A 27,357-nucleotide genomic window follows, 5' to 3' on the forward strand; every position below is an offset into this window, starting at 1 on the left:
GCAAACCAATCCCATATTGTGGTCAAAAAACTGCATGGGCTTGTCCATCATGACACCAGCTTAGTTTAAAGCAGACTTTCCCTTCCCTTCTCTGATACTTAGGGATATACAATTCAAGAGGCTTGAGTTTGGTGATATCCTAAATATGTATCAGCATAATATACACATAATATTCACTTTTGGAATTGCTATAACGAGATGCGATGGCTCAGTGAATAAAGGCACTGATCTTGTCAGCTGGAAAGCTGACACTCCAGGTTGGAGACCCAAGCACTGCGCAATTGGGTGAGCTTCTGTTACTTGCCCCAGCTCCTGCTCATCTAGCAGTTCAAAAACATGCAGATGAAAGTAGATAAATAGGAAGGTAACAGCTCTATGCACCTCAGTGTATAGTCATGCTGGCCACATGACCACAGAAATGTCTTCAGACAATGTTGGCTCCCTTGGCTAAGAAACAGATTTGAGCATCACTCCCAAGAGTCAGACACGACTGGACAGGGGATACCTTTACCCACATAGCATAGAATTGCTATGGTATCATGTGCAACATATGTAACAGAAAGTGGCTTTGAAAAATGTGGTCTAGTTAAGCCTGTCGAACCATAGGAAATGTCAGAATAGACAGCATATGAAAATTTGTTATGTTACCTTGCATTGTTGGTTCTTTGGGCTTAGAACTGCCCATGAAGTCTTCTGCCATTTCAAGTGGAGATTTCTCTTCAGCTGTGCTACCTGAGATCCTTTAATGATCAGACTGAATCTGAAACCCTGAACATGCAATGTGTCAATGCTGCTAACATCGAATGTTATTGCTTGACAAGAGATGAAGAAGTAGCTATTTCATATGTTAAACTTGTGTATTGCTTTAAGAGATTGGGTTAAGGCTGGGAGGGGGGAAAGAGGAGGATTGTACCTCCAGGCCATGAAATTAAAGAAGATAAGAACTTGGAGGGTTTTCTAGCGGAAGGGAAACTGATTCTTTAAATTAATTGGAGAATATAATTAATGACAAAATTAGAAAGGTGGAGAATTGTGTTTTAATATATTGTGCAAGGGGGCGGAGATTTCAGATCCAGCTTCCTTCGAGCAAGCATTTACCAGTGTATTAGGCTAAATAAAGGACTTTTAAGGTAAACAGTGCCTCAGAGTCACTTGAAAAGCCCATACCTCAGAAACGTGACACAATGATTGTGCTCTGTGTGATGTCCCTCTCCTTTTACTTAGTAGTTCCTTGCCAGTGAAAACTAGAAAAATGCATGGAGGGAATGATCTGATAAGCCTGACTAAACTTCTCATGAAAGAGACTTTCTAAAGAACTTTTTAATATAATAAACTCTATCCAGATATACCTTTCATGCAGAAAGATCCAGGTTGCTTGGCCTGGTCCTTGATATGGGGAAGTCAACTGTCCCTGTCCCCAGCCTCTACATCAGGGGTGCACAACTTTGCCTGAGATGACAGGTACAGTTGAGCCTTGAGTGGGCTACTGGGGTTACATTGATAAAAAATAGTTGAAACACCCACCCACCCCCCTTTTTTTCTTCTTCTTCTTCTTCTTCTTCTTCTTCTTCTTCTTCTTCTTCTTCTTCTTCTTCTTCTTCTTCTTCTTCTTCTTCTTCTTCTTCTTCTTCTTCTTCTTCTTCTTCCATTTCATTCTGTTTCTCAGAGACTGCCTGGAAAAGTCCCTGCAGTTTTCTTGGAAGGGTTTTTCAAACCACCACCTTCTTCTGGGGCTGATAGAAAGTGACTAGACCAAAGTCACCCAACTGGCTTTGTGCCCAAAGTGCAGCTAGAACTCATAGTCTCCCAGTGTCCACCATGGTGTCTTAACCACAGCACCAAACTGGCTCTACAATCTTCTAACTACTTGCCAGGTTGAATGTTTCAGTCCAGGTTTCAGTAAGTAGCGCTTTCTGCCAAGACTTAAATCAGAAGTCCCTGTATGCTTTCTTGGGCTGAGGGAAAGCGATTGGCCCAAGATCACCCATCTGGCTATGTGTCTAACTTATGGCTTCTAGCCTGATACCTTAACCACTGCACCAAACTGGCGCTCAGGGACAAGAACTAACTTGGGTTTAATTTAATGCATATACCATTTTAGTTAAAATGATTTACATGTGTATTAAATAATTTTCTCCTCCTGCTGCATTAATAATAGTTTGATGGTGGATTCAGGGACCAACTCATTTTGGTTCTTTGTATTCTGCATTTTTGCTGAACCTAGAACCTATGCTGTACCTAGAAACTGCACTTAAAACCTTTGTGCAGGTAGCTATAATCAGACAGTGGACTCCGTGTGCCTAAGAGGTCATATTTAATCAGGTTTTTCTACCAATCAAGATTCAAGTCTGTTTGTAAATAGCACTCTGTGGAGTGCTGAACATGTAGAGAGTAAAGTTGGGAAAGCTGGCATGATCCGTTCTCTCTACTCAGCTTATAAAATTTTGCAAGTTTGAAAGAAACAGCTATAGCTTTCTGTTGAAAGTAAGAACACCTTCTGAGCAGGCTCAAACTTTTATCCGTAGAAGATGAATATCACATTGTGCTTAGCGGCATTGCAAAGTGAAATAAAGCATTTTATTTACAAAACATTTTCCAAATTAAAAGGAAAATAAGAGATGTATAAAAGGAGAAGTGTTTTGGAAAACATGTCTCCATTTGTTATGATTAGTGTTGAGTGACAAAAGAAGCTGCAAGCCTATTCATTTAAAAAAATGTACCAAATGTGTTTGTAGACACATTATAACTCTCACAAGCCCTATACTAATCATCATAAAGTTTTGTAATCTCACACAAAAAAAGGTCCTTTGAAAATGTAATTTTTGATCCAAGAGCAATAGCCTAAAAAGCATGCAGATGAACAAATAACTAACTAAATAAGTGATCACATACTCCATTGCGGTCTTTTTTTTAAATTACTTTAAGGAAATTTAGGAGTAGCAATAAAGGAACCAAAGGGGCTGAAAGTCATTTTTCCAATTCAGCATTATTAGTCTATGTATATTAAACATTACTATTCCTGTTGTGCTTCCTCCAAACAGAATGGGTCATGAATTTTACCCATCTCCTTAAGTTTCAGTTGTTCTCCCTATCAGAAAGAGAATGGCCATGGTTTTATTAAAATCCATTTAAATGGAACTCATTGACTTGGAATAAGGTCAAAAAAAGAAGTCACAGATATAGACATCTTAGACTTTAGCTTTGGGGATGTAGATATGGTCAGCTAAAAGCTCATGATCATGTAATGATCAAAACAATACTCTGTAGCACCTTAAAGGAAACCTATTTTGGCATTATTTTTATATGCTTCCCTTCTCTTCAAGTATTGCAAGTAGAAAGATATGTTATAAACACTATAGACCCATGTTCAGTGAATGGGTCACTTCTAATTTTTGTTGCAATAGACTAAGATGGCTTCCCCTTGAAAATGATAGTAACAAAAATATGAGCCCTCCAGGTTTAACACTAGATTCAGGATCTAACAGATAATGGACTCTGGGTGAGTCACTAACTTCAGTTCTATGTATCCCTTTGCCTTGTTGTAGTGAGGATAAATGTAGGTAATGTTGAAGATTCCCAGAGTGTAAATAAAAAATAAAAAAGAGAGGGAAAACAGGAGCTATTAGACTCTGGATTTGGAGTACTCTTCCCTCCTTCACTTTGTTCATCAACAAGCCCATGAGATGGTCAAGAAAGAAAAAAATATGTAGTAGCTTATTACGTTTTGTGACTCAATAGAAGTTGGTATAAGTCCATTCATCTCTTTAGATTAAATTCTCAGTATTCCTTGACCAATATCAATGCTGGTTGAGGCCAATAGGACTTACAGTGAAAATCTCTTGGAGAACATTACAATGCAGAAGGCAGCTCTACAGTAAGCACTATGATATGCAATATTCTTCCCAGGAAAAAAATAAATACTATTTCTAGCAAAATAGCAAATGTATGCCCACAGTACAGTGGTGGTGCTACTTCCCTGCATAGCCTTTCTGAATATTTACTGATTTAGGGAATCTATATATCATCTTTCTGTTAGTGGAAGATGATCTGAATGGTTAAGAAAAACTTTGAACCCCAAATCCAACAAACATACTCAATATGTCTGGTGTAATCAGCTAAAAATAGTGGAGTCCTTCAACCTCCTTCTTACCATGTTGCCCCATTACAATAATGTTGTACTTATTCACATAAAAACGTATTCACATACATTTGTCCATCAATGTGACATGATCAAAAATTCACCCACAGCATGTTTATTTACTAAATTCTTCCAGTTAATTCAGTAACCAGGTTAAGCATGTGTAAATGCAGCCATAACAGCCTCGCTCTTAAACATTTGGGATAGGTCTTTTAACTATCTAGGGTCTTGTAAAGCACTGTTCTTGCTAAAATGTTAAGGACTTCTTCCAGATTTTCTGATTTCTGTCCCCTCCAGCCAGACCAACAGAGAAATCTTTGCGACATCCTCACAATGGCTTTCCATCAAAGCGGCAGAAGCTTTGGGTACATATAGTCAGCATCTCTCAAAAATTACCAACTTCACTTTCAAGCATGCACCATCTAAAAGTAAAGTTCCTCCACTTCTGTTTCCAAAAAAGCAATTCACTCTGAGATATAGGATCCCCTTTTGCCTTTCTTTGCAATGAGAGTGGAAAGGGAAAAAGTCAGGTAGGGGTTTTACAGTTTGGTTCTAAATTATATTCACTGTACTGGAATAATAAGAAAAAGGGCAATGACTTGTAAGAAAAGAAATTTAAAAGTAAGAGGGGGTAATTCATAGCCAAGAGTGAGAGCCAAAAGTGTATGAACCACAGTGAAAGGGAGTGATAAGGAAATGAGAAGATGAACAGGATATTTATTGTGCCATCAGTAATGCTGCTGTCATGGTTCCAACAGACAGAGACAAATAAAGCAGAACTCCAAGGCTTGAAAAATCTCAAAACATGTTTATTATTTACAAAGTATTGGCATGATCAAAAGTGAAACCAAGTCTGAAATTCCCACTAAAAATTTTCCTGTTACAAAGTATAATGTCCCACCCACTAAACTATGCCGTCACTTTGTTCCCCAATACAATCATTTGGTGGGCTTTCTTATACAACACCCAGTCCCTCATCGTGGGAGCAATAGATGACCTTGGTTCCCATGGGACAGAAGATTAGTTTGACTAGTGAAGCACCTGGGAGAGCCCCCCTCCCTGTTCTATGTGGCAACCTAGAATGAAGAGAAAGATGGCTGCAGCCAGGCTCATTGTAGAGTTGACAGCTGCTGCTGCTACTTGTACCTCTGCCTCCATCTTTATGCTGTCTCTTCAAAGCCCAAGTGTAGAGGTGTGGTGGCTCGGTGGCTTAATGATGCTGGAGATAATGTTTGCTCTAGTGCAGACATGTCAAACACAAGGCCCAGGGGCCGGATCCGGCCCACAAAGTGGTTTCATGTGGCCCGCGAAGCCATCCTGGAAACAGTGAGGGAACGGCCCCCACTGCCTTGGCCCTGGCCCAGAGACCCTCCTTCTGCCAGAGACCCTCAGATCTGTCCCACTCCTGCCCAGGCCCCATAGGCACCCTTGATGCGAACGATGTAGAGCTGGCCACGCCCACCCAGTAGGCCATATGCACTCTAGCCACGCCCACCCAGTAGGCCACACCCACCCAGGCCACTCCCACCCGGCCCCCTGAGGGCAACCGCAATACTGATGTGGCCCTCAATGAAATTGAGTTTGACACCCCTGCTCTAGCGGTTCAAATCCTAGCAGTGTGTGATGGGGGGAACTGCCATCACTTGCCTCAGCTCCTGCCCAACCTTGCAGTTCGAAAGCATGTTATATGTGAGTAGATGAATAGCTAGCACTTCAGTGGGGAGATGAGCTGGTGCTTCATGTGGACAGTTAGAATCCTGATGGCACTGGATCTTCCTGACTGTGATGCACATTTCTGAGGCAGTTTCAGAAGAGGGAGAGGGCCATGGATGCTGCTGTAGGAAAGTCACTTGTTTTTCTTTCTGGTGGGAAGATAGCTCGCCCCACAGGGCACACCTTGGAAAGTATGTGAGCATGAATAAAACAGGATAAGCTGGCTTAGACAGTCAAACTATAACTCTGCATTAGCACTGCAATCTCCTGGCTAATGTAATATTGCCCTACGCTGAATAAATACATAAAAAGCCCAAGTCTTACCCAGTTGGTATCCCTGCAGTGCTCACCTCTGTTCCAGCCAGTCCTTGGCCTCACTAAATGTGTTCAGTGGCAATCCCTGTGCAATGCCTGAAAGCAGAGGCTTTGAAAGGATCAAGAGAGAGGAAGCATTTTTTGACAATGTGTAGTGGCTTCACACAGGGCATAACAAAATGAAACAGAAAGAATGGCCAACTCCTGAATATTAAAACCCAGACAGAGACTTCTAGATATTTTTTTTAAAAAGGAGAATATAGCTAGGGAAAAATGTTACTATATTGTAACCCTGGTAGGATCTGGTTTCTCCCAAAGGCATTAATGTTCAGACAAGCTGATAAGGATAGATGGGAATCCTGGCATGGGGAAGTGAGGTAGGTCCTGCAGAGACCTTAATGTCTGCTTTAGTTAATCAACGTTCATGCCTTTTTAAAAGAAATATTAATACCCAGCCCTGAGTTTCCAATAATATTTCTTGATATTGCTTTATTTTAAACTCTCAGAAACAAAATAAAGGTCCTGATCTTGGACATAACTTCCCCAGTACTTTTAAAGAAAAAGGAAAAGTCCTTTCATTTATTTCCAAACAAGAGAATTCCTTTGTGTTACAAAGAAGAGTTTGGTACCAGACATTTTAATCCTTGGACCGGTAAATAACCACAAGATAACTCTCCCAATTTTCCAACCCCTAGATATTTCTATTTATTTCCAGAGTTTGAAGGAAAAAATGCTCCTTTGGCATCTCAAGCTCACCCAACCCAACTCAAGAGACCCAAGCAATGCCTCGGGAAAGAGCCACATCAAACAGAATAAGTCAAATAAATTTTGGGATTCCTTCTTCTAGATTGGCCAAGAGGAATGTAGCTGAGGCCAAGATATGTAAACTTGCCACCAACTTTTCAGACTCCTAGATTTTAGAGGAATCTAAATTATCCTTAACTGACCTTAATTAATTTAATAGTAATTACTTCTGGTTTAATTTAAATTAAATATATTAAATTTTGCTGTTTGATGTTGACATCATTCAACACCGTAAGAGTTGAAGAGCCATGGTGGCATATTGATTAGAAAGCGGTATTGCAGGCTAACTCTGCTCACTGCCAGCAGTTCGATCTTGACCAGCACAAAGTTGAATCAGCCTTCCATCCTTCTGAGGTTGGTAAAATGAGGACCTAGATTCTTGGGAGCAATATGCTGACTCTGTAAACCACTTAGAGAGGGCTATAAAGCACTGTGAAGCGGTATATAAGTCTAAGTGCTATTGCTATTGCTAGTACTTTGTTTTTACCCTCCCCCTTTGTAAGTGGGGGCCCAACAGGCCAACCCAAAGGCCAAATGCAGGTTTCGAGTCCCAGATTCCAGAGAGCTTATTTTCCATTTCTTCCTACATGTAATACAGAGAATACACAGAGTTTCACTCAATAAATATAATAAAGAAATAATAAAGAAATAACATTACACCATTTCTTTCTACCAAGGAATCAAAATATGTATACAGTTTAGGATATTGTCTTTTTTTAAAGTATTTCTACTATATGACATATAGTAAATTCAGCAGATTTCCTTCCTTCCTTCCTTCCTTCCTTCCTTCCTTCCTTCCTTCCTTCCTTCCTTTCTTCCTTCCTGTTATAAATATAACAGGTTGTTAGGAAGGATATTATAATAGTACAGAACTGAAAGAGGAGGCAAAGTTGGTTCAGCTACCTTTATCCCAGTACTGATACTGGTTATCTATGAGAACAACCAATTAAGTTTTTGCCCCATGCTCATATCTGAATCCAGATCGTCAAGGCAAGGGAGGCTGCCAAGTAGCTAAGACATGGTACATGAGCAATATTCCCAGTTTTGGCCCAGCATTACAAATACTGCACAACATCTAAGGTCTCCTGGTGAAGAATTGCCATACCACCTTCCCTGCCTCTTGGTCAGGACTGTTGCAAGATATTAAACCTGACTGGACAGACTACCATGAGGAAGAACCATACACACAGAGAGACACACAGATGCACATACACTTTTCATCTGGACAGGTTTCAGTAATACACAGTGGTGTAGTGTGGGGGGTGCAGGGGGGGCCGGCCCCACCGGGCGCAACATCTGGGGGGGCGCTCGCACTCGCAGCTCTCTGCCCCTGCCTGGCTCACTCACTCTCTCTCACTGCAGTGCTGGCTGTGCGAATCCGATCCGAGCCGCCGGGTTAGGGGGCGCAAATTACTTGCCTTGCCCCGGGTGCTGACAACCCATGCTACGCCACTGGTAATACGTACTAAGTCTGTCCTCTTATCTGAAAAGCCTCTCATTCAGTAATATCACTCTGAACCTGCAGTCTCCAACAATCTGAGTACCTGATCTTTGAGTTAAGACCTGGGGTGTCATTTTCACCCAGCACAACTTTCTCCCAGCTTCCAGATCTCATATTACTTCCTCTTTACCATTATCTTCCCCCTCTATCTTTTATCTCCCACTCACTCTGCCCCATATCCAGAGCTGGTTGCAAAAAATCAAATGAGGGAAATAGACCACATTTTTCCACTCCCAGGCAATCACTTGCTGATAATAGCACTGAACTCTTCCATCAGCTCAACCCATTAAGCCTAAACTGGTTCTCACCCAGTATTTTAGCCTCTCATCAGTCAGGAATAGTGGACACAACTGTTACTACTCGTATGTGTGCAGGCACACACACTGGTCTTTTATGAAAAGAATTACCCCAATACATGCTGCCTTATACCAAAAATATCCTCACAGACACCAGCTTTTTCTTTAAAATGTTCAAAGTAAAAGATTACCAAAATTGCTTTGTCTGTTTTTGCTGACCTGTTCTTTGCATTCTTCCTACTTCATGGCCTAAAAGTGACTTCTCTGTGATTTAAGCTCATTGCTATTTGTCCTGTATTTGGTGGATTAGGTGACTATTGCATCGCAGTGCGGAAAGAAGCATTTTTAAAATCAGGCTTAAAGTTTAGTAGATGATACAACTAGAGGAGATCAGCAAAGAGTGCCTGTTTTCTGGATTCCTGCCCACCCTTGTTAGGATATTCCTGCAGCGTCTGCCATATTACCATGTAAGAGCAAAAACTCACAAAAGCCTTGCAGATCTGCCCACTCGACATAATAAGAAAGAGCTGACAAGGATAAGATTGGGGCCGACGATTCCAAGGGGTTTTGTTTTGCGTTCTTCCAAGCACCGAAAAGCACGCTTGGCATTAATTGCTAATTCTATTTCAGTCAGCCTGGCTCTGATACAAAAGCAACTGGCCGTAACTAACTAATAAGGGGTCTGTGGAATTATTTTGACTCTGTTGCATTTTCAAGCAGAAACATCAGACTTTAATCCCAGGTACCTAGCTCTCTTATAAATATATTAGCACCATAATGGAGGAGTTTTGAATGGGATTATAACTACAGAGGCAGCTGCTGTGCTGGCCAAAGGTGCGTACGGCTGACAATACGGTTTAAGGAAATGAATGCGAGTCCCTGTGGCAAAATGTTGGCATTGCACACAAATGTAAAGAACCTCATGGCTTAATGATAATGGGATCATGTTGCATATTTCAATGGATAACCAAATATGCTTAGAAAAGCAATCTCTGGGCTTGCCCATCAACCCCAGCAATTGCCGCTCCTGGGGCTCAAAATTGTTCAACAAAGGACACGCACATTTGAAAGAAGGGGCTGGAAGAAGAAGCTTTTATGAGCACAAGGCAACATTAATGGGGTGTTATCCAAGTGTGAACAGGCCTTAGATTCTGCTCCTCTTTCTTTAATACGGCCTTCTCTGCTGAGCTGTCGTGGCTCCTGAGACACACATCCTACAACAATGCAAAAGACATTGATGGCCAGAGATGTACATGTTAATAAATGGCCACAACCTGTCAAAAGGCACCTCACAGAAGCATTCCTGGGCAAACTGAGGGTCAATGAAAATAGAAAGTCCGCGTACACAAGTGTTGCCCACAAGGAGGTTCCAAAATGAGCCTGCTAGCCCTTACAAATGCAGAGTGATATTCTTCTCCCCAGTGTTCTTACTGTTTACATCAGAATATATCCCCAGCTTCACAATCCTATCATGTTTTGTCTCCTTTAGAACTATTAGATCCCCTCTTCCAAAATAGAGTTTATCCATTTTATTCAGTCACAAAAAAATGGTTTTTTAAAAAAAAATCATGGGGCAAAATTACATATTCCAAAGGAGAACTTGAATGAAACAGCAGTATTGGGAGAAGGACTAACTTTGTGACTCATGCATTATACATTGTTTATCCATGGTTTATTAAAAAAAAGTGTAATTTTCTGGGCTCACATACAACACTAAGCTATAAATCATATTTGTCAATTACAATCACCCTAAAACAAATCAGAATGCCATAATGCCATGTACTAACCCATCCATACTGATTTTCTAAGTGCTATTTTTTCTTACACAGAGAAAAGATTTATATACATCTGTGACTCTTGGCAACGGAAGTCTTCAATCACCATAATTCATAAACATACCATGAAGCAAGGGATGAAGAAAACAAAATGGACTGGATCAAATTTCTAGTATCTTTAGATGCACGCTGTAGGTGCCAAATACCAAACCTGTAGAACCAAAAACCACTGTCGAGAATGCCCAGCTGAAACAGCTTCAAATATTTGGAAATTATCATCTCAAGCAATGGTCTTTGCACAAAGAAATTGAATCCAGGATCAGCAAGTCCAGCAAGGCACTAGGACAGTTCAAAACACAACACAGCATCTATATTTCCACCAAGCTGAAAGACTACAAAGCTGTGGCGATTCCTTCTCTCCTATATGGATGTCGTACTGGACTCTGTACTGAAGGGAAGATTGAGGAACTGGAGAAATTTCACATACACTCTCTCTGCTCCATTTTCAGCATTCATTGGCAAGATCATGTCTCCAACCCAGAGGTCTTGGATCGTGTGGAGGCCACCAGCATTGAGTCCCTATTATCATAGCTCAGATAAGATGGGTGGGACACATAATCAGAATTGATGACATATGCCTCACCAGTTGCTGTAGTCTGTTGTGTACTGGAGTCTAGGAAGAGACCTCAAGATCAAGAACACAAGCAATGGAAAGACATTGTGAAAGAAACTCTATGCCACAGTGACATCCAGCCAAGAAAACTAGAAGTTATAGCTTATGACAGAACCTGCTGTGCTATGACGCCTCCACCAGCTTTGAAGACATGTACCACCCAAAATTGACAGAAAACCATGAGTGGCATCAGAGAATAACACCCACAGTTACTACAACAATGGATTTCCAGTGCTCCCATTGTGCTAGCTAGATTCTGCACTTCCAGGCTGGCATTACAAAGCCACTCTATGCCCACAGATGAATTGCACAACTGCACGTCCTCTTTGAATCCAAAGGACTACATTATGGTATTGGGATTAAGATACTGAAGTGATCCAGAAAAACCATAATTTAAATCTATTCTAATGGAAACTCACTGGGTGACTTTGAGCCAGTCTCTCTCCCTCCCTCCCCAACCAATCAACCCATAGGGTTCTTATGGGGGGGAAAGAGAGAAGAGGTGTCACTCTAACAAAGAGATATGTGCATTTAGCAATATACTATGCAACTTCCAAAAGTGCATAAAACATGTGTGTTAGCAAACAGTATACAACACAAAAACACAGTTTCTTGTAAATAATGAGCATGAGCAATGTCTTTCCGAAGGCACCAAATGCTCAAACATTTTTTTACAAATTACTACAGAAATGGGTCCAACTTACCATTGGAAAAATAAGAAATGAAACTAAGCAGAACTTGACCAAGTTTCATCCCTCCCTGTATTTCTTAGACTTCACCCCCTTTTATTAATTTCATCAATTGTAATGAATGAAATCCTCAACTGGCCTGTTATCTCAGTGCATACCTCTTAGCTGCAGAGAATCCTGATAAGAGTTTTCACTGTTTCCAAATACTGTCTTAGATAACTGATCTCTATCTTTCACCACACTCTTCCTTGATCCACTTGCCGAAGGAAGTTACATAGCCTCATTGTTCCAAGTCCTTGTCAATTATAATGCATTGTATAGAGATTCTGTACGTGAGAACAAGCATGAGAATAATAGGTTGATCACTGTCTGGATCCCACAGAATATTCGCATGGTATTTTCAGACGAATACCTAAGGAAGCAGTGCAACACAGGATGTCCCCTCCTTTCTCCTGTTGAATCCAGGTCATTGTTATCACACGTTGATTTGTGTAGCCAGGTGACCCTTTCCCCTTGATTATTCCAGATGAGTGAGAAGGAGTCCCAAAGGAGTCCTAAAATTGGCTCTTCACCTGTAACTTCAGACTTGGAAGAGATGCCTATAACTCAATGCAATACTATTCTCTAAGGCTGGATGCAGCTAATCAGACCAAATGTAACCCTAGCAATGAAGTTCTTTTTTAATATGACAACCTAGACTCACCAATTTAGAGAGTAGCTTGACCAGGCAAGAGCAGTAGAACTAACAAGGATATAAATGCAGTCATCATCAAAATAAGTATGACATGCAAACTAAGTTTAAAGATAAATTAAGTTTACAACATAAACCTCTACTAATAGTGGAGAATATTTAAGTCGATCTAACTTTGATTAGTTTGAATTAGTCAATCTTGTAAGGAAAAGACATTGAAATCTGATTTCATGTTAGCAAAAATGTACTAATTATTATTCAACAGGGAATCACTTATTGAGGGAGAAGATGAGTTCTCTTTTTTAAGCAGAAGCTAACAACCATCCTTCCAGGATTTCTTCATCTGGAGTACACCAAGTATGGGATTGAATCTCCATAGCGTACAAGCTTTTTATAACTATAATTCTAAGGTTGTAGATGTTGTATCCATAGAGATGTTTATCGTTTGCATACAAATTAAATACATATGTGTTTGCTTTTTCTTTTCACTTGTTTCTCCTTACTCAATGGTTGTGTTCATGTGACATGTTGAACCACAAATTAACCAAACATATTTTGGCCTAGAATATAAACTGGCATGTAAATTCAGACCATATGGTTAGTTTATAGCCAAGGGTGTCGTGTGAACCCAGATAATTAGGCTAATCCAATAAACCCATAATAAATGTACATGTTAACCATGAATATGTATGCAAATTATGCCTATGCAATTGACTGGTCCAAATATTAGAAAAACACCTTCTGATCCAAGAATTTAGAGTAGTAATGTCCCATAAGTATTGAGCCAGAGAACTGGATGAGCCCATCCAGAATGACATGATTTAAAGGCAAATATGCTGTGGTTGATCTCAGTTATTTCACACAGGGTATTTCTATGACCGTTGTGGAGTTTCTCTATTTTATGTTTTTAACCATATGTAAGCTATGCAGAGATACCAATAGAAGATAAATTAATTTATTTATAAATTATCTAAATAAATAAATAAAAGGTTGCAGTTTTGGAGAACTACAGTTGGAAAGGACCTTGGACCAACCCCCTGCTCAAGTTGAAGGTCCTAGACCAGGGGTAGGCAACCTCGGCTCTTTTATGACTCATGGACTTCAACTCCCAGAATTCTTGAGTCAGCTATGCTGAGGGGAAAGGGAGAGCTTCCAAGCTGAGTCATGCTGGCTCAGGAATTCTGGGAGTTGAAGTCCATGAGTCATAAAAGAGCCGAGGTTGCCTACCCCTGCCCTAGACCATTCCAGAAAAAATGGCCATCCAATCTCTTCTTAAAAATCTCCAGTAATGGAGCACTCACAACTTTTGACATGAAATTTCTCCTTAATTCTAAGTTGGATCTCTCTTTGATAAGCTTCCTTTTGTTACCTCTTGTTCTGCTCTGTTGTCCTTGTCCTGTTGAGGGAATGAGAAAAACAGACAGGACCTTTGGTGCGATGACACTCTGACAAAGGAGACATTTCTGTTTTATCTATGCATCCTGGTGGGCTCCAGGATTGGTACAGTATAGGTCTACAGTGACACCTTTCTAGTGAGCAAATGGAAACTCACCTTGCTGACTGAGGAGCAATGGGATTCAGAGGAGCTGGAGCGGGAGGGGAAAGGACTATTAATAAGATGAAAAATGACTTCAGTTGTTGGCCGATTTTATTTGCAGCAGTTAGTCTGCTTCAGTATTGTCAGAAAAGATTATGAATTATCAAAAAGGTTAATTAATGGCAAACATTCCCAATCTGTCTCCCTTCAGATGAGTCAATAGACACTAAATTGGTGACAGCTATGACATATATTAGCCCACCCTGGATGAAGAACATAGCATTATATCCCCGCACGTACAGGGGAATAGAGGATCATAACCTCTTATCAATGGACACATCATTACAGCAAAAGATAATGAGGAGACAGACTGGGCCTTTTGTGTGTGTGTGTGTGTGTGTGTGTGTGTGTATAAAGGTAAAGGTAAAGGTTCCCCCGCACATGCGTGCTAGTCGTTTCCAACTCTAGGGGCCGGTGCTCATCTCCGTTTCAAAGCCGAAGAGCCAGCACTTGTCCGAGGACGTCTCCGTGGTCATGTGGCCGGCATGACTAGACGCCAAAGGTGCACGGAACGCTGTTACCTTCCCACCGTAGTGGTCCCTATTTTTCTACTTGCATTTTTTACGTGCTTTCGAACTGCTAGGTTGGCAGAAGCTAGGACGAGTAACAGGCGCTCACTCTGTTACGCGGCACTCGGGATTTGACCCACCAAATTGCCGACCTTCTGATCGACAAGCTCAGCGTCCTAACCCACTGAGCCACCGCGTCCCTTTATATATATATATGTATATATATATATATATATATATATATATATATATATATATATATATATATATATATATATATACACACACCTTGTGTATGTGTATATGTGTGTGTGTATATATGTATGCGTGTGTGTGTACACACACACATATATACACACACACATACCTTGCAAGAAAATACCCAGTTTGGCTTAATATAAGATTTCATACATTTAAAAAGTGAAAATAATGGCAGTTTTAAGTCTGAAAAATGTATTTTTAAAAGAAACTCAGAACATACTGGGCTGTGGTGAAAACATGAATATAAACTAGAAACGATACTGGAGTGGGAAAGACCACCAGAGTAGACCATAATTGCATATCTACCCATAATAAAACTACACTTAAGTTCTGATTTGATATCCAGGAACTCATTTCAATGATCCAGCAAAATTCTTAACTCACTGGCTCACAAAGAAAGTGCTACCAATTAAGCTAAAAAAATGCCTTTAACAGTCAGTTTTAATTACACAAGAGATTCGCCAATCCATCTCTAACTCAAGCTAAAGATTTGACTGGAAAGATCTGGAACCAATTTACATGCTTTTAATGTTGCGTCTAGACTTTAATAAGTGGTTAAGTACAAAGCAATGCTATGTAAGGATCAAAGTATCTCTGATGCGTAGGTAGAAAAGTATCAACCTCCAAATTCTAAGTGTTTAGCATATTCATTATATAGTTATTCACCATCATGCGCTTCCAAAAAAGCAGCTTTTAGGTTGTTGTGGGCTTGAGTACATTAGACTTGCTATCTGACACCTCATCTTGTGCCACCCTTGTGCATCAGTTGCTACTGAGCAAGGAAAAAATTTTAACTGGAATTTCTAGGTCTGGTTTCAGGAGCCTTCGTTCAAGAATTCCTGTCCAATCTGCTCCTGCAGTTATCACCTTAAATAGAAGTTCTTCAAGAACTAGACAAGAAGATTTGAGGTAGATTTGAAATTGTCGTCCTTACATTTAGAATCCAATAAACTGACAACCAAATTTACATCAGCTTAAGTCCACAACTTGCTAGATGAAGCTAAAAATGAATTGAGTAGTTTGGAACTTAGCATGTAATGGAAACCCAGCCACTGTCTTAGTGTGATGTGTGAACCATGCTGGTATGTTAAGTCATGTTAGCATTGATGTCTTGCCTAAGTGAACGTAGTATACAGTATGTGTTTTGTTAATCTAGTTGTTGATTTGGTATGTTTTCCATACCCAGCTACAAAGTAAACTTATCTCCATGAGAGAGAAGTTTTGAATAGGAACATGTATGTACTTGTTTATTATACGTATGGGCCAAAAATTAAAAACCGTCATAGTAACCCAATTTTATAGGTAGCGAGAAGCCTCCAAAATTCCCGTGGTCACCTTTTAATTCAGGAAAAACAATAGAAAGAGATGTCCCTACAAGGAAACACAGTAAGATGATAATCTTGGATCCTCTTCTCTGATTTCTTTTCCTTTATGTAATTAGCAACACTTCCTCTCCCACCTTCTAGACAGGACTATCCACCTTCATTGAGGCCTTTTTAACTTTTACTTTTCGACATTTATAGTATCATATATGGCCCTTGAAAATAACTCAGAAGCTATCAGTCCCTGCAAAATTATGTTGCCCAGACATTCAAAAGGCTGGATTTACACAGCACATCAACCAGTTATTGTGCATATACACTATCTTCTGGAAAACCCTAAAGGTACCACAAGCTCAAAATATGCGAAGCTTCTAAAAGTACACAAAAGAGCAACAGCAAAAATGTAGCTCAGCAACTATCACTTACGAAGGCATTTGTTGAAACTTAAGTTTGTTGGAACGCAAAGAAGTGATGGTGAACTTGTGACATGCATGTAAAAGATGACACACCATGATATTTGGAGTGATACACAAGTATTCACCAACACCTGACAACTATTCTCAAAAGCACACCCTGTTCCGGCATGATTTCTGAAGGCTGCAGAGACCACCCCATTCTTGTGTAGTTTCAAGATCCTCCGGAAGTCACCTGAGAAGGCTGTTCATATGTGGCCTCCAGAGCCTCCCAGAATGGGTTTGTTTTACTCGTATTTCATAACTATTTGAATAGCTGTATTTTTTTAAAATAAATGAGTATGTAAAGAATTGTTTCACTTTTGTTCAGGGATGAGGGGGTTTGAGATGCCAGCAGAGTCAAGTTAGCTTTTTTTTAATGTTTGACTTGCCAAGTCCATCAGGTTCCCCATCACTGCCCTAAATGGATTGGATATTGAAAGGGAACAAGGACTACACATGTTTCTATCTATTCTCTGCCAACTTATTCTAATATGGTATTTTTGGCAAGTATCAACTATCAACAAGGAGATCCAGGTTCACCACCACTCATCCTAACACAGATATTGTATAGAGCAGGGATAGGCAACCTTGGCTCTTTTATGGCTTGTGGACTTCAACTCCCACAATTCCTGAGCCAGCATGGCTCAGCTTGGAAACCTGTCCCTTTTCCCTCAGCATGGCTGTCTCAGGAATTCTGGGAGCTGAAGTCCACGAGTCATAAAAGAGCCAAGGTTGCCTACCCCTGGTATAGAGATATCATCTTTACTGTCTTCCCAAATATCTCTGAATGACATTTTGGCGTGAGGCCCAACACCCTACCAAAAGGAAACCTGGTTAAGCCAACTTTCTTTGCCTTCTAACCAACTTAGTTTCAACAAATGCCTTCGTAAGTGATAGTTGCTGAGCTACATTTTTGCTGCTGCTCTTTTGTGTACTTTTAGAAGCTTTGCATATTTTGAGTTTGTGGTACCTTTGTGTGTGCTACGCTGCTGGGAGAATGCTCCAATTCAACATAGAAAGGTGACTGATAAAATAACAAGAATAACAGCAGTAAAAAACCTTGTTGAGGTTGGTAACAAAATATAAAGCACAGAGGGATTAGCAATAGGCAGCAAACCAGAACTTCATCCAGACATCTTCCCAAAAGGATCTGATCAACAGCATTGCCACACATCATGGTGAGCACGACAGATGTTGAGACTAGGTTAGAGGAAGTCTGCATTGCCTGCCAGCTTTATATTGTGCCTCCTATATTGTTCCCACTGCTTCATCCATAAGAAAACCAAATCAGGTATTGTTGAGTTTCATATGAAAGCGAAAACATTGGATATGCTACATGTTGCCAAGCATTAAGCCTGCAAAAATAATTTGAAATGCCATTCCCATATCCTGTTTAGCTTCCTGGCAAAGGAAGCTGCCAAGCAGCTTATAAAAAGTTGGTTCACCTCCAATCCATACGAACTGGGGAGTATGTCCTATTAAATTCAGCAGGACTTCTCTTCCTCCAGGCTTCCTTCAGGGTTAAATTTTCTAAATTTCAGGAACCAGTTTGTTATTATGTTGCATCGTGCAAGAAAAACCAGGTTCAGCATTGGTTCCTGTATTGCCAGGGTATAAGGAAGCTTTAACTGTCCAGATGTGGATGACCAACCATTTTCGATATCCCTCATGGATGGCCATAGTGGCTAGAGCAGTCCAGCCACAGCCCTCTTGATATAGTGTATGTAGAATATAGGGTGGAACAATATATATCAATCTTTCATTTGACCTTCATATTACAAAGGGGTTTGGTAGCACCTTTTCAAACTAATACATATTTCTAAATTCATAAGCTTTAAGGGGCTCCAGTTCACTTCATCAGATACGTGGACTGATGCCCTCAATGCCAATCTTGAGCAGCCACTGATGGCCCATTCCACTGCCTCTATTCCCATCTTTCAGCTGCATGTTCACCTTACAAAAGCACAACCTGCCTCAACCAAACACTAAGCTTTAAGATGCACATAAACCCCTGTACCAGTGTTATGTCATTGAACACAGTTCAATCGCTGCTGTGACCAAGAGAGAGAAGACCATCTCCATCTGCTCTTTCCCATTTTCCAAGACACCTCCCTGTCAAGTGCCGAGGAAATCAGGAGATTCAGGCAGTTCAAATGAGTATAAAGATTCATTGCAAGCTTAAGGTCTCTACAAGAATCTGTCCTACTAAGGATCAAAGCAAGTTGGTGGTAGATAAGAGTCAAAGGAATTCAAGGTGGGCTGGACTGAGATCTCTTGTGGGCATGCAGGAACTCATGACTGGTGACGTGTTTGACTCCTCCCTTGGGCTCAGCTTCTCCTACATTCCCCTTGTGTTAGACAGGGAGGTCTGTAAAGGGCTTCTACTCTTCTTTATTGGAATAAAAATAAAAGGTGTTGCTGCATTAGATGCTACTTTCACACACACACAATTGTGAGCAAAAGCTTCCTGGCAAGTGACCCAGGGATGTTGGAGGTGAGACTCATACATACAGGGAAGCACAGGAATGTCCAAGGTGTTCATTCCACTAATAATACTCTTCTCTTTCCTAATTGTCCCATACTGTAAGAGCTGAATGGTGACAGTCCCGTTTCCTATATCTTTTTCCCTGCATTCATAGGAAAAAAATGAGAGCTTGATTGATGATGTGCCATCGTGTTGGTGTTGACTCTTGGTGACCACATAGATTTTCTACACGATGGTCTGTTCCTAACCTGCACATCTGTACAAAAAATATCCTACTCCACTTAAAATTGTCAAAAATCATTTAAAAATTGGTGTTGTTATTCTGTGGTGCCAGTTTAGGAAACATTGAAGAATCCTCATTAGCTTACTGTAGCTTGCTTTGGCTTAGCTTAGCATGTCAGGTTGGCATGATATAATGAAACTTGTCATCTACCTCTTGGTTGTGCCAGCAATGGTAAGTTAACCAAGTTAAATGCAAGGCCACAGATGCTTGAGAAAGTAGCATTTGTACCTTCCCATACTATCCCATTCTGAAAAATGCAGTGCTTGTAAGCCCCCAATCATGCAGATCTCCCCAAGAGATTAAAGAAGTTTAACTAAGTGGTAACAGTCACTTGGGTGTTATCCATACCAATATCAGAAAGCCTAGCTCATCACTCCACATCCTCTCAGCCCTGTCCAAATATGGAAGAGATATTCCCACAACGTATATAACTTGGAATTATCCCAGAAGCAGTCCACAAATCTGCAAACCACTTCACAGCCTCCTTGATTCAAGTCAGTTAAATCAAAGTGAGTCATGACTTTGATTCATTAATCCGGTTCAACAAGGCCATAGGATCAGGTTCATCAAATCAATGCTCCCTTTCAAAACTTTGCTAAGCCCTAGATTACTGCAAGCTCTATCAGTACAGTAAAGATGGAGATTCATCCTTTTGCATTCAATGTGAACTCAACTCTCTCTCCAGGTGATGAGTTTCTGGTAATTTCTGTACACTTTACCTTCTCTCAGCTACCTTCTGCTTATCAGTCAGTTTGTTTGGGAGGAAGGAAACTTGAAATCTTCCAGACCATTGTGACCCATGTCTCCTCTTTACTACTTATTAGCCAATCGGTTTATTTCAGAACCCGTTTGTCAGTTTTCTTACCCAACCAACTTCCAAACTTGTGTGTGCATTTCCATAAACCTCTGAGTTCTCTTACCCTAATGACACATCCATATTGTTACTCAGTGGTCTATTCTGTACATAACGTTGTTGGCACTCTGGGAATGCGCTCCCTAACACTAGGAGTGATGATGATCACTATCTAGCTGCTCAAATGTAATTAACTATGTTATCTTGACAGACTTGCAAATGGGTGACTAATCTTGCCCAGCTTATATAATACATAAAGGACTTTTTGTTTCCTCCTGCTGAGATCAGTCCTTGGCAGGCTGACCTTGAATCCACAGACATTGATGGAGACATATCAGGGGAAACCGACTGGAGCAAAGGGGATCTCTGCTCAAAGTGGAAGGAAACAGGGGAGGCCAAATTTACAAATGTTGTATGATGTTTATTGCCTATGGAAGAAAAGCTTGCAGAAATGCTATGCAATGAATGCAGCCCAATTTAAACCCTCCTACATGAAGGGGAAAAGGGACGCAGTGGCTCAGTGGGTTAGGACGCTGAGCTTGTCGATCAGAAGGTCGGCAGTTTGGCGGGTCGAATCCCGAGTGCCACATAACAGAGTGAGTGCCTGTTACTCGTCCCAGCTTCTGCCAACCTAGCAGTTCGAAAGCACATAAAAATGCAAGTAGAAAAATAGGGACCACTACAGTGGGAAGGTAACAGCGTTCCGTGCACCTTTGGCGTCTAGTCATGCCGGCCACATGACCACAGAGATGTCCTCAGACAAGCGCTGGCTCTTTGGCTTTGAAACGGAGATGAGCACCGGCCCCTAGAGTTGGAAACGACTAGCACGCATGTGTGGGGGAACCTTTACCTTTACTTTTTACATGAAGGGGCCCTTGAAGCTAGCAAGTCCAGTGCAACAGTTCTAGCTAAAGCATCCTGCACAGACAGCTACCTTATCTCTGCCTGAACAGTTAAAATGAAGAAACACTCATTCTTTGGTAGTATTAGGTATGTACAGACCATACACACACACACACACACACACACACAGAGAGAGAGAGAGAGAGAGAGAGAGAGAGAGAGAGAGAGAGAGAGAGAGAGAGAGAGAGAGACTTCCAATGTCTAAAGGGCTGCCACAAAAAAGTGTGGTTTAACCCATTTTCCCAGGCAGAACAAGAAGCAGTGGATGGAAACTAGTCAAGGAGAGAAGCAACCTAGAACTAAGGAGAAATTTCCTGACAGTTAGAACAATTAATCAGTGGAACAACCTGCCTCCAGAGGTGGTGAATGCTCCAACACTGGAAGTTTTTAAGAAGAGACTGGACAGCCATTTGTCTGAAATGGTATAGTGTTTCCTGCCTGAGCAGGGGGTTGGACTAGATGACCTCAGTGTTGGTCCTTTCCAACTCTGTTATTCTGAGAAGTTTGGAAATTGATTGGGTAAGAACATTGGCAAGTGGGGCTTCTGAATGGCTGGTAGGTAGTAAAGAAGAGATACGGTCACAATGATCTGGAAGATTTCAAGCCTTCCTCCTCCCACTGAGTTGACAGAAAGATGTTTTAAAAAGGTGGGATTAAAAATACAGCAATTGGTTCCACTGTCAAACTGCTCTGTTGGAAAAGTTCCTTTTCCCTGACTACCATGCTGTTGGAATCTGCCTTCCTATAGCTTAAATCCAGTATTCTGTGTCAGTTTTGATCTTCCTGTGTGGCATCATTTTAGATATCTAAAATACAATAATAATAATAATAATAATAATAATAATAATAATAATAATAATAATAATAATAGAAGAAGAAGAAGAAGAAGAAGAAGAAGAAGAAGAAGAAGAAGAAGAAGAAGAAGAAGAAGTAGTAGTTCGAAGGGACCTTGGAGGTCATCTAGTCCAACCCCCTGCTCAGGCAGGAAACCCTATACCATTTCAGACAAATGGCTGTCCAGTCTCTTCTTAAAAACTTCCAGTGTTGGAGCATTCACCACTTCTGGAGGCAGGTTGTTCCACTGGTTAGTTGTTCTAACTGTCAGGAAGTTTCTCCTTAGTTCTAGGTTGCTTCTCTCCTTGACTAGTTTCCATCCGTTGTCCTGCTTTCAGGTGCTTTGGAGAATAGGTTGACTCCCTCTTCTTTGTGGCAGCCCCTGAGATATTGGAAGACTGCTATCATGTCACCCCTCTCCCCTCACCCTTTCATATTTCACATGCACACAGTCTTTACAGGGTTGAAAGTTTCCAAATCCCTCCATTTATCCTCTTAGGATTTGAATTCTAGCTCCCTGATTTTCCTCCTTCTCCTTCTGGAAATTACTTATTCCAGTTTACCTGAGCACAGTACTTCTTAAGGTGTGGAGTCCAGAAGTGAACACAATGCTGATGGGATCATTTGACTGAAGCAGATTTGGTTCTCCATTATTTGGGAACCGTATTTCTATCGATGCAATCTAAACTTGTGGTTGCCATTTCTGCAGCCACCTTATACCGATGATCTATCCATTCCAAGATCCTTTTTTTTTTTTTACAAAGTGTGCTTTTCAAATACAATTTATTAATTAATGTTCTTCTCTTAACATGTAAACATAATCTTCATTAAGGGACTAGCTTGTTTAATTGAGCCCTCAGTCCTTTTTTTCCCCCTGTAATGCAAGGGACTATATACTCCGTATAGCTATAAAAATGATTTAAGCATAACAGTGCATAAAATGTTTGGTTTTATTTTGTGAAAGGAAAAATGTACACATGTTGGAAGCAATAAGAAACTAAACAGACAGGTGGGGCTCAATTTTCTGGGCTGAGGGAAAAATGCAGGTGACGAAAATGAAACTCAACAGTCTTATCTTGTGTGGTTGGCTTTGTTCTGTAGTCATTGCTGGTTCCTTTCTTGGTTGGTTCCTCTCTCCCTTTTCCTCTGGAATCTACACTTTGTCCTCCCTTTCTTGATAGTTGCCTCTGCTTTTCCTTACCCCTCGTCTTCGAGCAACAGTTGGTCTTCAATCTCCATAAGAATTCTTGGCTTCTGCCTTCAACCCTCTCCTCCTTCTTTTATTTCTTCTGCTCGTAGCAGACCTTAAACAATTGCTCAGGGTAAAGGTGTGTGTGAGCTTCTACTGTGTAAATTAAACATTTAACTAACCATATTAATTCACATTTGAAGGGGGTGAAAATATCTGGAGAACTTTATAATAATAATAAGTTGGAAGGGACCTTGGAGGTCATCTAGTCCAACCCCCTGCTCAGGCAGGAAACCTTATACCATTTCAGGCAAATGGCTGTCCAGTCTCTTCTTAAAAACCTCCAGTGTTGGAGCATTCACCACCTCTGGAGGCAGGTTGTTCCACTGGTTAATTGTTCTTACTGTCAGGAAGTTTCTCCTTAGTTCTAGGTTGCTTCTCTCCTTGACTAGTTTAATTTAATAACTTTAATTTCTCTTTGCTCTAAATGAATTCATCTCCATTGTCCATTCATTTTTCTTTTAGGTGAAATCTCTGGTTTTGGTACAGCCTGGAAGTGAATGACAAGAAAGAGAAAGGTAGCTATTTCTTCTCATTTTTTGTCACAACATTAACTGCAAAGAGGACAAAGAAGTGGGATAATGTTGTCCAGGGCAGATGACTTCGGACATCTAACACCAGCCCCAAGATGAAGCATTATAGGGTTGAAATACTGACTTTTTATAGTCATATCTGGTTCCGCCTTCCTTGCAGAAGCAAATAGCAAAAGAATGCCAAAGGGAAATTATACTTTGAGATATAAAGATACATTTCTACACATCATCCTTTCAGTGCAGATTTATCCTCTTCCCCCTTCTCAAAACTCTAGATCTGGAGTAGAAAATAGGATTCAGCCTGGGAACTAAAACATGGTTCTTATCTCAGCAGTTACACTGAGTAATATCCAAGCTGGGGATAAGGTATAAGTAGAGAAAGCTTCTCCCTTCCTCAGAAGTGCCACCTCATGACGGCTTCAGTTTCTCTGTGGAGCTGCAAGGAGGATCTGTGATGATCCATCTTCTCCTCTATAGACAGAAACAGTTGGAGTAGAACTGAACTGGGAGCCGCTGCCCTCGCTTGTTTCTGGAAGAAGCACTTTTCTCTATACAGAAAAAGGTGGGAGGCGATCCACTTTGTAAAATGAAGATGGTCCAATAACATGTAGATCAAAAATGCCCAGGCGAGTGTACCTATAAAAGGACAGCAGACACAGGAAGATATGTTGTGGTCTAGCAAAAACATTTTCCAAAGTATACATCCAAGACAACCCATATGTAAAATGCACATATGAGAAAGCAGGAGGGAGGCATAAACATTAATATATTCTTTGAGCAGTTCACGACTGGATACCATGAACGGTCCGAAATAAATTTAGGAAAACAAGAAACTGAAACTGAAAGATTTATCCTATACCAGGGGTAGGCAACCTTGGCTCTTTTATGACTCGTGGACTTCAACTCCCAGAATTCCTGAGCCAGCATGGCTCAGCTTGGAAACTCTCCCTTTCCCCTCAGCATGGCTGGCTCAGGAATTCTGGGAGTTGAAGTCCACGAGTCATAAAAGAGCCAAGGTTGCCTGTTGTTCTGTTCAATCATATTTGATTCTCTGGATGCAAGTCCCTGCAATTTTCTCAGGAAGGTTTTTCCAGAAGTGGTTTGCCATTGCCTCCTTCCTAGTGCTTAAAGAAAGTTATTGGCCCAAAGTAACTCAGCTGGCTGTGTGCCTAAGGAGGGACTAGAACTCATGATATTCTACTTTCTAGCTTGATACCTTAACCAGTACACCAAACTGACTCTCAGTTCAAATTATACTTTCCTAACAAATTGGATTTATTTAATTCAATGGAAGACAGAAAAGCTTTGAAAAGCAACGGCTGACAATAACTTCCAGTTTCTAAAGACCTTTGTTGACTTCCTTGTTCAGCTTTATGTATAACAGTTGTCCAAATATGTGTGTTTGTTTACTTTGTGTCTTTTTGTTTGTTTTATTATTTAGATACTTCGCATCTCTTTATTTTTACCCTTTGACCTTTATTTCATTTTTCACTTGCTCATACCTACTAGTGTACTTCCTTTTGATAGTGTTTGGTATTTCTTCCTAACTTCAATTTGCTTTCCCCCCCCCCCAAAAAAAAAACCAACAAAAAACCCCTTCTTTCGTCATGCAGCAATTAACCACAGCCTCATAAATCACCACACAATCTGCTTTACTGGCCTGGACCTGCTGGGTCACTCCTTGTTGATTCTCCTTATGATTAAACTGAATCGCACATTAATCTTTGTTTGAAATCAGCTTACTGATAACTACTCTCTCCAGTAGCTGTTAAGCTGTTGGCAAACAAAAAGTTGAAGGATTTCAGTGACCCAGGTGGAGATAATGCGACAGGTGGATTTAGTCTCAAGTTTGCTCAACTTCAAAGAGTTAAAACCTGAAACCTTAGATGATTCCTTTTGGCTTTCTCAGGGAGCTTTTCAACTCAGGCTTGCACCTTTTTATTAAAAAAAAAAGTGTATAACTTTGTTTATATTTTTTTTCAGGGTTGCCCAAGTAGGAATTGGCACCTGCTCAAGTTGGACTCACAAGCAGGCACAAGGACCCTGTTTTAGTTGCTTAATAAGGGACGATGAATGGAAATGGACCCATTTGGTTATATTCTCATTAGCACGTGAATTACTGGCTACAAAAGGAATTTGTTCTCATTACATATTCATACCTTGTCTGCAGTGTTTCAGAATTGGCAGTTTCTGATGGCCAACCTCTGGCAGCAGTTATCACTTTGCCCTAGAATGGTCCACCTGTTGTATTCTTCCTGAGGAACAGTAGAGAAATAGAGGCAGCCACAATAGAAGAACCAAACAATATTGCAAACCTGTATGATAAAAACCCTAAACCAGGCCAATAAGAGGACAGAAAGCCAGTGCTGCTTCTATCAGGAAGGCAAAAAAAAAAAGAGTTTTTAAAAGGAAGGACAACACAGCACAAATGTGAGTTTCTACTATTCCCATTGTTGTTCTGGAAGGCACATAATGACCAACCCATTCAAGAAACAAAGTTTAGATGGAGGGTTTGCACTACAGCTCCCAAAACATGCGACCAAAAGTTTGTATTGGGATCTTGTACCTAAAAGAAGCCACTGAGAGGCTTGGAGTCTCTAGAGATTATGGGAAAGTGGCAAGGTCCAAATAAATGCAAATGAAATCTTTCTGTTTGATCAGGCCAAAGAGGAAAGGATCAAAGAGAGAAGAGTTATCCATAGATTTGTGCAATGGTCAGAGTGCAACAAAACCAGATGTTGTACTGGAGCTTTGTAGTATCTGTTGTAGGTGATGGTGGATCCATTAGAAGTACATTTTATGGAAATTTCTGGATGGACATTATTTATTACAAATGGCCACAAAGACAGTCTACCATCCACTGGAATGTTGGGACACAGCAACCAAGACAGAAGGGAGTCCCGGAGACAGATGAGAAGATCAGAAGGAATGGGAGGAAGATAGTCAAGGCAAAATGATACAAATATAGTAATGAATGAATGAAGTAATCAAATGGTTTTAACAAATGGATGATTGCATCATACTATGACTTAAATAAACACACACAGAGTTGGTATGTGCCCCCTTTGTAAACGTACATCAGTGAAGTTATAATGGTCTGCTCCATAACTAATTTATTGCAGAAAAATCCATTGCTGTTCATGGTGCATTTGCAATGTAATGGGGTTGCACATTTCTGGCTTTATGGATTTCCAATCAGATTACGTTTTCCACACACTGCAAGTCTTATATGAAAGCAAACCAAATGAGAATTATCTCCATTGTATAAACACTGAGGCTGCTGTGAAAGCAATCTCTGTGAAACTGGAAAGAACTTTCATTACCTTAGTTGCATGGTTACAGATATGGGTAGAGACAACCAACACCATAAATCTGGCATAGTAATACACAGTGTATGCAAATAATGACCTTTCACAATGCACCCAAGGGCTGAATACACAGGCTTGACCTAAATCAAAATCAAACTTTGCTGAACTTT

This window comes from Vipera berus (genome assembly GCF_964194415.1).
Source record: "Vipera berus genome assembly, chromosome: 1".
NCBI classification, from domain to species: domain Eukaryota; kingdom Metazoa; phylum Chordata; class Lepidosauria; order Squamata; family Viperidae; genus Vipera; species Vipera berus.